The sequence below is a fragment of the Vanessa cardui genome, chromosome 23 (genome assembly GCF_905220365.1).
Source record: "Vanessa cardui chromosome 23, ilVanCard2.1, whole genome shotgun sequence".
In the NCBI taxonomy this organism is placed as follows: domain Eukaryota; kingdom Metazoa; phylum Arthropoda; class Insecta; order Lepidoptera; family Nymphalidae; genus Vanessa; species Vanessa cardui.
In genome coordinates, this window is record NC_061145.1 from 1,858,913 (window position 1) to 1,871,197 (window position 12,285).

Here is a 12,285-nt window from a genome sequence, read left to right on the forward strand (position 1 = left end):
AACTGTGGGTGGCTTGATACGGCTTCTGCGATGCTGGCGAGGCACGGGCAGCTTGTTCTGGTGGAGTGCAAGCTTGACCTGACGTAGCTCGTCCTCTAGGTGTTCAGCATCGCAGAGATGGTGGGCTCTCTGAAACAAAGATTTGCCAACGGTAGCTAACTGGCTAGGGTGGTGGTGCGAGTCACCATTGAGGTATTTGTTGGTGTGTGTGGGTTTCCTATAAACTGTGTGACTTAATGTATTGTCAGGATTCTTGATAATAAGGATGTCAAGGAAAGCTAAAGAATTATTTGCCTCTAATTCCATAGTAAATTGAATGTTTTTATTTATAGAATTAAGATGTACTAAAAATGCAGATGTCAGATCACTAGGTAATATTGTGAAAGTGTCATCTACGTACCGTTTATAAAACCTAGGTGTTATAGGTCCGGAGCGAAGAGCCCTCTCCTCCAGGTCTTCCATGAATAAATCGGCGACCACGGGGGATACTGGAGAACCCATGGCTACCCCGTCAACTTGTACATAGAATTCATCATTCCACAATAAATAACCAGATGTGAGGCAGTGATGTAACAGCTCTGCATATTCAATAGGCATTTTGGATGGAGCCGGTGCAAAGGCCTAAATTTTGCACCGGCTCCATCCAAAATACCGTTTGAAGACATTATTTGCAATGCTTTAGACAGGATTGGCAACATCTTGAAGCGAGCTTCAATTAAAACCGTTTACAAGCCTCATAAGAAAGTGAGCCAGTTCTTGAGACCTATCAAGAGTAATATTCCTTTACAAACTGCAGGAGTATATAAACTCGAATGTGAGTGTGGTTTATCTTACATAGGCCAAACAAAGAGAAGTATCGGTACCAGGGTCAAGGAACATATAGGAGATGTCAAAAATAGGCGTTCTTCTAAGTCTGCAGTCTGTGAACATGCTCTGGATAAACCTAACCATTTTATCCGATTTGATAAACCACAGATCCTCGCTAGAGAACACAGATTCATTCCTAGAATGATACGCGAGGCTATTGAAATTCAAAAACATCCGAACTTCAATAGAGAAGATGGTTGGAGACTTTCTAACACCTGGGATCCACTTATTAAAAATTTAAAATCCCAAATCCAACAGACTGCAAGACCTAAAGATACAGTTAGTGCCTTCTGCGTGCAACCGGAACGTTACTCAAGATATCAATTGAGAAATCGTTGGCGGTAGTTGTTAATAATATTTCCTTTGTTCTTCAAATAGACAAATGTCATCTTAGTCTGCCCGTGACCACGAACACTGCAAAGTGCTCGAAACGTCGGGATGTTTAAAAATAATTAATATACGCGATTCATCCGTTATAAATAGTTTTATTTAAATGTGTAATCATCGCGAAAATTTAAGACAACATTATGAGAACTGAGAGTTCCTTGTCGGTTCTTCTCGGTAGAATCAACTTTCCGAACCGGTTGTAGCTTCTCATAATATCAAGTTCAATGACGATTCAATAGTCTGGCATAGATTATCTTTTGATTTTTTTTTTTTTTTTAATAAAAAGCTATGTGGCCATTTAAGTGAAGGTACTGACTAAAAAGGTTAATCGTTTTTTTTAATTGTTATAATTTTTCAGATACAAATATAATTTAAATTTCTTTTACGTTTTTCATTGGGATAACTATTCCTCATTTATTTTTCTCAAAGCGCTCGATCTAACACTACACAGATCTCGCTGATAGGATTACTATTCAAACGATATTTCTTTCATAACGAACCCTTGTACGTTTTTCTCGTAACAATACAATTTTCGAAAGGAACATTCCAGAAATTTCTAGGTTATTTTAATTTTAAATAATTCATAATTTCAATAATGGTTTAATATGATTCTGGAACTAAAAGAGCCTAAACGGTGTACACTATAAATGGTGAAAGGCCTTTCTTGTTTTTTTCTGCATCAGAAAATACATTATAGTCCGTCTGTCCTTATGTATGCTTAGAATATTAGGCGATATTGGAACCAAATATTAAGATTCAGTTGTGTTGTTTACAAAAGAATGCTCAACATGTGTTTCTGAGTCTTGCCGATGAAAGGAGCTTATGTCAAAACGCGGTAAAATTATGGCAGTTTTCCTTCCCCTAAGGGCGAGATCGATTACATATACATAACACTTTCCGCCTTGTCTGGGGGTATACCTACAACCCATTTATCACATATTATATCTTCTTTACATATAAAACAAAGTCGGTATTTCACCTTATTTATGCTTAGTTTTTTTTTAAATTACGTAACGGATTTGTATGCTTTTTTTTTAATAGATAGAGTGATTCAAGAAGAAGATTTTTGTACAAAATACATGAAAAATATAGTAAAGAAAGACTGATCATTTTAGAAATTTTTAATGTAATGTCGTAAATAAAGAAATTCTGTAGTATATTTAGTATCATTATTGCACCTGTGCGAAGCTGGAGCGGATCTAAACTATCTAATCAACTGTATTTTATTCAAGTAAACTTTACAATAAACTATTTTTGAGTCTTCAATTTTTGGAATCCTCCAAAGAGAAGAAACTCCTTTCACTAGTTATAGTCACCATTTTCTATGTCAGTTTCATAAAAAGTAACAGCTGTTTTTTTTTCTTTTTTCATTAAACTCGTAACCACAAACTCATCAAGTACTCTTCCAAAGGTCGTATATCATTTCTGTAACAAATCACCTCACTTTAAGATACCCGACACATACCCTCTTCATTCGCAGTTGGATAATCATGAACATTATAAATCATGTTCATTTCTACCCCACTGATGACAAATTACTTGTAAAAATCCCTTCCGGCTACTCAATTAAAACCGTATCCCATTACCTTAAAGTTCAATTTTGGTTAACATGAAAAAATAGCTCGTTTTTTCTTATTTCCTTCTTTAAAAGTAAATTCGAGGTCACAGTCAATATCAGCTGTGTTTGTAGCGATTGTCAAAGGAGTTTTGGGTACAGTCGATTTCTAGGGAAACCGTTTTATTTTTTGAACGGAACAAAAAATATTTTCGACTGTTTCGTAACTAAGCTTACCGCAATTTTCAATTTTGCTGAGTGATAAATTTCAGAGGTAGATACAGTTTGTAAGAGATTTACTGCTGAGCTAAGATCTTTAGCACCAACTATTTTTTTTTTCTGAGGATTAATTAAACATTCTAGATGATCTCCCGTCCCGGGTTCGATTCCTGGCCGAGTGGACCTAGAAAAAGTTAAGTAGTTTTCTATGTTGTCTTGGGTCTGAGTGTTTATGATACCGTCGTTACTTTTGATTTTCCATAACACAAATGCTGTAGCTACTTACATGCATTGTGATCAGAGTAATGTATGTGTTGTTATCCAATATTTATTTACTTAGTTAAGTGTAAAGTAACAGCCCGACAATATCCCACTGTTGGGCTGGCCTCTTCCTTACCAGGAGAAGTTTTGGAGCCATCATAATGCTTCAATACGTATTGGTATATGTACGTAGTATATCATCCAAAATGCAATACGTGCATAATACTATCAAATCAAGTATATGTCAAATTTATTTAATTTAAATATTATCTTTAATGATAATAAATTGAGCAAAAATATAAAGAACTAAATCTGCAATTCAAATTAAAGTGACAATAGGAAAGAATCTTGTAGATAGAAGAAAATGCAAGCAATAAAATTATGAATGTAAAATAAATTAGCCACCTCACGCTCGGCGCGAGTGCATAAAGTATTTAACGTTTTTATTTAAGCTTAGAATTTATTAACAAAAACCAGCTTTAATTTATTGCACGTACTTAGTGAACTAGATGAATAGCTTAATGGGGTTAGTTTAAACTTATGTCACAAGACTGGACCACACGTACTAAAAGTTGAAGATAAATAAATGCATACCATTTATATACAATTTTAAAATTATAAAAGTTACATGTAATAACTTTATCATTGTTATCATCATCACTATCATTACATATAAAACAAAGGCCGTCTGTTCCTATGTATGCTTAGATCTTCCTGATCCTAGAGATCCTAGGTTTTCGTAGGTAGAGTGATTTGAGAGGAAGGTTTTTGTATATAATAGTGGACAATATATTAAAGAAACAAGAAAAATTCTATACTTTATTTAGTATTAACATTGCACCCGAAGCCGGAGCAAGTCGCTAGTTTATTACAATAAAAGCATGCAGAAAATACTACCTAACAATGAAATATCACAAATAAGTGATTAACAAAAACAAAAATTTATTGGTATATACCCATCTATGCTTCTGCTCTAAAATTATAAATGTGAAAGTAACTCTGTCTCCGTCGCTCTTTCACGACCAAACTCATGAAGCGAATTTGAAAATTGGTATGAAGCAAACAACTATAGCTACAAAATTAAACACATACATTGTTCTGGTTGAAATATTCTATATTTGACTTATTTATCATTGTTAAGATGACCTTCTTAATTTGTCTGCCTTTTATGCCCGAGTTGTAAGCGAAAACTAGTCTATCATTTATTTTACCACCGACCAGTTATACTTACTTGTGTTCCAGTTTGAAAGGTAATTGAGCCAATTTTACAGCAGGCACAATGGTTATAACATCACAGTTTTCAAGGTTGGTGAAGCATTGGTAATGTAAGAAGTTATTATTAAATTTTCATATAGCGCCAACATCTGTAGGCAGTGGACCAATCACTAAACCGACAAATTAAGAAGGTCATCTTAAACAAAGATAAATAAGTCAAATATAGAATATTACAACCAGAAAAATGTATGTATTTAATTTTGCTGCATTATTCACAACTTCCGTACTTCTATATACAATGCAACGTAAATTAATTACGAGTAGTGGTTCGTGGCTATCTTCGCCTCCCCGTCTTCGCCGAGCAATCTCTCTTATAACAATGCTACACCGCCGTCCGTTTCTCAACTCTCTCCCAATCAGCGCCTGAGGTGGGGATTCCCACCCAAGCCCTGATTGGACAGAATAATCGGACTATTGTTAATGATGATCCGTACGTAAAATAATTAATCAGTTCTGAGCAAATACTTAATCGAGTTTATTATTAAGAAAATACAAAACGAATTTCATGCTCGAGATAATGTAGCGTGTGTTTCGTTTGTTTGTTGAGATTTTATTCTGGGTCTTAGAAACTTAATAATAAAAAATAAGAAAAATGTTGGAGGTTCTGGTGTTGTAGACTTTGCATTGGTATTTATAATCAACAATCAGTTTGCCAGAAGTAAGAACGTGTGCATCTTAGCCGGTAATTGCGGGTTCAAACCCAGGCAAGCACCACTGAAAATTCATGTACTTATTTGTATTTATCATTCATCTCCTGCTCGTTTATGCGTCATTTATTTTGTACAATCCATTTACGTTGTTTAATAAAGTATATAAATAAATTTAATATTAACATACTACGACATGGTAGAACAATGTCATATTTATCATTCAATGTATGCAGGAAGTTTGTACAAGTTAGTGGTATTACAAACGCAATATATAAAATAGTCTGGAACCCGAAGTTAGCAACAAATTGACATTGTTATTACGCTGAAGTATTATCGGGGGACCATATAGTGCGCTTGCCACTTTTTTATGGAATAGATTGGCGGACGAGCATATGGGCCACCTGATGGTAAGTGGTCACCATCACCCATAGATAATGACGCAGTATGAAATATTAACTATTTCTTACATCGTCAATGCGCCACCAACCTTGGAAACTAAGATGTTATGTACTTTGTACCTGTAGTTACACTGGCTCACTCGCCCTTCAAATCGGAACACAACAATACTGCGTACTGTTGTTTAGCGGTAGAATATCTGATGAGTGGGTGGTACCTACCCAGGCGGGCTAGCACAAAAACTTGCCACCAAGTGCGGGCGGCGAACTAGTAAGTAATAAATTACACGTAGGAGTATCAAGTTTAATTCACTCACAAAGAAAAGTCTGAAAGAGAAATAATTTACATTCACCATTTAGAAGTTGAATGGGAATTCTTAACGCGGGACTTTTAAAGCCGTTTCTGGACTTTTTTATTTAAATTGATGTCTTACAAAGAATTTTTTATTAGTTACATTTTAACCTTATTCCGTGTAAATTATTCTTAGAAATTAAATAATAATGTTTAATAAGGATAAATGGTTTTAATATTAAAAAAAAAGATTGAATCGTTTATAATACGAAATCATAATTGTGGTTATTTTAAAATAAAATGTTATATAAAATTATACGCATATTTCGACGTATTTCCAATTATATATATATTAATATTACACGACTACAAGTGTATTTAATCGTTTTTATATTTTTGCTGTTGACCCTACTGGCATTTACATTTATACCACGGGTGGTGAGTAATGGACTCAGCTGTCAACCGTTGAACTGTTTCAGGCTCAAAAGTTTTGAGGTCTCATAGAAGCCAAGTCCTATTCAAATTATTTTGTAGTTATAAATAAACATTTAGTAATTGTATCAATAGTTTTTTTGCTCTCTCTATGATCTCAAAACTTTTAATGATGGAAAGACTGCGTCGAGAGACTTGGTATTTTTTTTACATTTAATGTTTTTGGTGGGATAATGTTAATTTGATTTGAAAATATTTACGAGCTGTTATTTTTTCCGTTCTTGAAATAATTTTCTGGCGTGTATGTACTCGTATAGAGCGTGTTCAAAATATTGTATACGAAACTTTAAAACGGTCTATTAGGCATCGGGAGTCAAGGTGAAGTTTTAAAGGGCGTAGCGTGCAAGGCCGATACGAAACCTTGTGTTAAACTATTTTTGAATAATCTTTGTACTATAAATAGAATTGTTTATGTTAAATTTATTTTAAACTGCATTACGAAGCAATTTATGTAACGGTTTCTAATTAACTTTCAATTTGTGTGATACTATTTATAGTTCCTTGGTGTTTCAAATATACATATAATAAAAGTATATTAAAATAACGCCTTTTACTTAATGCATATGTTTAACGTTCATATATCAATTATTTTTTCCTTTTCTTCTGTGTGAAGTTTTGTGCAGGTTAATCTTTGAAACGCCTGGAGTATGTAATAATGTATAACTTAGGCTACAACAAAATCTTTTTTGTTTATTTACTTAACGACTTAATATCACGAAAGCTGCCGAATACAGAATTAATAAAGTTATAGTACGACTGCGGACTGACCAATTACTTTTTTCCTTAAATTCCAAATTCGCGAAAATGTCGCGGGCACATAGTTAGTAATACAGACACTTGTAATAAATGCTGTAATATGCGTAGCTAACACCGAGTTATTTACCTTTTTAATGTAAGATTGCTTCAAACGCCAGACTTCATTTCTAATTGTTACTTTTGATGTGAAACATTGAATGGTATGATACTCTGTTATACAGTTATGCATCTTCCCCCCACGCTATCATCGCTCTTGTGTGTTTGACGCATATAGTAAGTATCTATTTGATTTATCTATCTTTACAGAGTATAAGTCGCCACCCGTTATTTATACGCTTAGATATTTTATAACACAACTCAAACTCAACTCAAATTGCGTTATTCGATATAGAAGTATTTCTTATTGATGGTCAACTGAAACAGTACCACCGGTTCGGAAAAAAAAATACCCTGACCTGAGAACAACCGGCGAAAAAAACTCAGCGGTTTTTTTTGTCTCATGTATTATATAAACAATTTAAATGAAATGAAATAGCCAGATACTATGCGGATTTTAATGTGCTTTTCATAAATACACAGGGTGACTCAAGAGAAAGATTTATATGTATAATTCACAAACAAATAATACAGTAACAAAAAAGAATTTTAACTTTCCCAGCCGAAAGAAAACATTATTTTTTTCTTTTGATATTTTTTCCTCAATGCAAATCTTGACCCTTATAATCCGTGTGAAGCTTCACGGGAATCTCATATAATTATAATAATAAGTTTAATAAATTAATTTTATTAATAAAGATATGTTATAATTAATTCACAATTTATTTAACGATAAAATATTTCAATAACTATAAATTCAAATTTTATATCTGCCCAGACTTAATGAGAGTCATATATCTTTATCTAACTTATGTAAAAAGTGCATATTTAACTAATTTCATAGTAATTTAATATTATCTTGAACGCATTTTATGTGTTTTGAAATTAAGTGCAAATACGAATTTGATTGGTCGGAACGTAAGCAGTTCCTGCTCAAACAAACTAAACTCAAATATGTCTGAACAGTTGAACTGGTATGCGGGCGCTCTAACGATGCTAAGGCTGTGCAGTTAAATCTGTATAATGAGTTTAATGACAGTACAGAGAGATATGATCAATATTAGAGTTGTTTTTTAATCACTACATAGTATAACATAATCCCCTTTGTATGCTTAAATCTTTAAAACTTTAGTAAAGAAACACTGATAATTTCAGAAGTTTCTAGCGTGATGTCATATCATTACACCCGTGCGTAGCCGGGTGGGTCGCTAGTAACTAATTAATTATTCTTTTTTAATTTTAGTATTCAATCCTTTGTTCTTTATTTAAAGTTTTTGAATTAGAGAATATGGGAATTTTATTTCAAGTATTCGACCAAGTAAGCCCAACAGATAAGTATCACGGTTTATGCTCTAAACAGATTATAAAACAAAAAGCAGATGAAACGTGTACAACATTATAGTTAAGCAACAAATTGGATTACAATTTCTCGTTAGTATGTGTTGTAACAGTTGCTTGATAATAATTCAATAGACGATAATTATAGTAACAGTACTTTTTTTGGTGGCTGACGGAAATATTGTTCACCTCGTAGTAAGTGGTCACCCCATAGACATCAGCAGTCTAAAAAGTTTTGAGGTTCTTTACATCTCCCATCTCCAATGCGTCACCAACCATTTAAACTGGCTTACTCATCGTTCAAACCAACATTACTGAGTATTGTTGTATTAATTATGAGGGAAACAATAAGAACGAATTATTATTTGTTATGTATTCGCTTTTGTCGCTTCTCTATAATATTCCGCTCACTACAGTAGCTTTTTGTTTTATAATCTGTGCGTCCTACTTTTTATACGTTAACTTGGTTTATCAGCAGCGGGCAATCCATAATAGCGCGATTTTTCAGACTTTTTTTTCCTCGCACAACCAAAGTGAAACCATATTTTATCAGCAGTATTTAGAATCGATATAACTGGTTTGGAAGCGTGGTGGAATATACTCCTATTCTTCTCCTCAAAATAAGAGGTGGTGATAACCCAGCAGTGGGAAATTTACAGCCTGTTACTACAACTATTGAGTAATTCAAGGAAATTATCAGATGATATTCCTTTACCAGAAATGAAAACAAAACTTATAGCACTAAAACCGGTATAAGTTGTCGTGATAAATATTGAACGCTGAGCTAAATATCAATCTAAAGTCTAGACTCCATTGTGCGAAGTCTATTCAAGTTGCACCGCCATTAATACCAGATATAACCGGTTAAGTTTAGATATAACCGGTTGAGCTTAGATATAACTAGTTTAGTTTATACCGACGCAATGTATTGTAAACGAGGTGATATTACCACCATAAAAATAAATGTTTATTTGAAACAGCCAACTTCACCGTTGGTATAAAATTGTATACAAATAAAAATAAACACTGAATATGTCAGAAATATGACATAAAGAGGCGATTTTAAAGTAAAGTAAGTAAAGTAACTGTAAATTTCCCACTGCTGGGTTAAGGTTCCTCTTCCATTAAGGAGAGGGTTTGGAACATATTCCATCACGCTGTTCCAATGCGGGTTGGTGGAATACACATGTGGCAGAATTTCGATGTAATTAGACACATGCAGGTTTCCTCATGACGTTTTCCTTCATCGCCGAGCACGAGATGAATTATAAATAAAATTTAAGTAAATATCTATAGTTGTGCTTGCCTGGATTTGAACCCGCAATCATCGGTTAAGATGCACGCTTTCTAACCGTTCGGCCATCTCAGCTCGCGATTTGAAAACTAAATGAATTTTAATTTTAAAACGGATAAAAATCAACTAATTACTAATGTTAATACAAGTAAAAATTTGACGTTCTCAAAATTAGCATGATTAATTAAACTATTTCATTAAAATGAAGTACTTTACTAAAGTAAATTACTTGATTTACCATTGTAAGTTACATAGGCTACTTTTTCATGCCTACAACACGAGTGAACAAGTTGTAGTATAAAAAATATTTTCGGTCATGATTTGTGAAACGATGCTATCTCGTTCTAACAAATGACAGACCAATGATACGAGAAAGAGACAAATCGATGTTAATTAAACACTCAATAAAGTACTTAAAGTTTCCTTAAGCTAATCGACTATATTCACTCATTCATCGTTCTTATTAATTTTCCCGACGAATTCAAGAAGCGCTGCAGTAATATACGCATTAATTACAAAGTTTTAATCATATTCCGTACTCAGACTCTTAATGTTGGTGCGCCACGTTGATATAATTGCACATTCATATATAATATCCGTATTTACAGGTTATTTTTCTTCGCACGGGCGCAATAATGATACAAAATATACTACAGAATTTATTTAATCACATTACAAACTTCTAAAATTATCAGTGGTTTTTAGAATATTGTCCATGTATTACTTGGTGGTAAGGCTTTGTGCAAGCCCGTCTGGGTAGGTACCACCCACTCATCAGTTATTTTACCGCCAAATAACAGTACTCAGTATTGTTGTGTTCCGGTTTGAAGGGTGAGTGAGCCAGTATAACTACAGGCACAAAGGGCATAACATCTTAGTTTCCAAGGTTGGTGGCACATTGACGATGTAAGGAATAGTTAATATTTCTTACAGCGTCATTGTCTATGGGTGATGGTGACCACTTACTATCAGGTGGCCCACAGGTGGTTTGTTATAATTACATATATATGTAATTTATCCGGCCTGGAAGTCTACAAGTATTACTTCCACGCTTTTTTATCGTCTGCATAATCTTGTACTGAATATGCCTTCTTTACCAATGTATTTTTACAAATGATTTAAATTTATAGCGTCAAAGTTAAAATAAACACGTAACATGGATTGTTTGAATGTAGCCTAAAGCGTCGTTCCTCGTTCAGGGGACCTCGCAACTTCATAATTCTGAAAGGACGATTCATCAAATGAGGTCACGTGTTCACTCATCCAATTAGCTCCTTCGCATTCATCATACGCAGTTTTTTAATTAAAACATAGCATTTTCGACATTCACAAAATTAACAGGGAGTATCGTATTCTCTTATTTTATTACATAAATAGTAAAAGCCTTTTCACTTACTACTGATTAAACGCTTTTGAAGATCATTTGAGCGTACAGCGTTAGCGGGTTGGTGTGAATACAAGTGCGAATTTAATTCGGCAAATTAAGGTATACTTACGACTTTTTGCTTTACCACTTAACATGAGAAAATGATTGAAAAACAAAAAAAAAACCTCGTTTTTGCATCTTGATTCAAAGTATCAAGTTTCAATATAATTCTATATAATTTTTATAGATCTATTTACGGTGTGCTATACTGCGTTTGCAATGTAAGCGCAAAAATATGTGTTTATTTATGACATATTAGAAACTTTCTAAATTACCTGCGTCTCTGCTATATTATGACTGTGTTTTATATATAAACCTCCCTCTCGAATAACTCTATCTATTTAAAAATACAACCGCATTAAAATCCGTAATTCCGTTTTAAAGATCTTAGCATAGACAGGGCCAAACAGTGTGATGCGACTTTGTTTTATAGTATGTGGTGTTTTGGTAACAGCTACATTTATTATTGTTATATTCTGATCATATTCTTAATATTTATAATCCATATTAATATTATAAATGTGAAAGTAACTCTGTGTGTCTGTCGTTCTTTCACGACCAAACCGCTGAACCTAAATTGATTAAATTTGGTTTGAAGCAAACTTGAACTCCAAGAAAGGGCTACTTTTTTGCTTTAGAACTGGCGCGCGCTGGTAACTTTTGTCACGGTGACTGTTTCGTCCCTCTTGTCGAGCCCATGAATATGTATGGAAGTGCGCGCACATTACGACGTGACAATTGGGTGACATTTGTGTCTGCATCTGTACATATTCACGGACTTGACAAGAGTGACGAAACAGTCACCGTGACAAAAGTTACCCGTGCACGCTAGTTGTAACACGTGACAATCAACACTCAAAACGCGGGCGAAGCCACGGGCGACTTCTAATATTTCTTACAGCGTCATTGACTATGGGGGATGGTGACCACTTACCACCAGGTGGCCCGTATGCTCGTCCGCCAACCTATAATATAAAATAAA

General features: G+C 34.0%; 1 protein-coding gene across 1 annotated transcript in view; it reads left to right on the top strand.

Moving 5' to 3' along the window:
* LOC124539924 (octopamine receptor beta-3R-like) overlaps positions 1–12,285 on the top strand; it is a 73,671-nt gene that overhangs the window by 29,634 nt on the left and 31,752 nt on the right. The window lies entirely within an intron of this gene.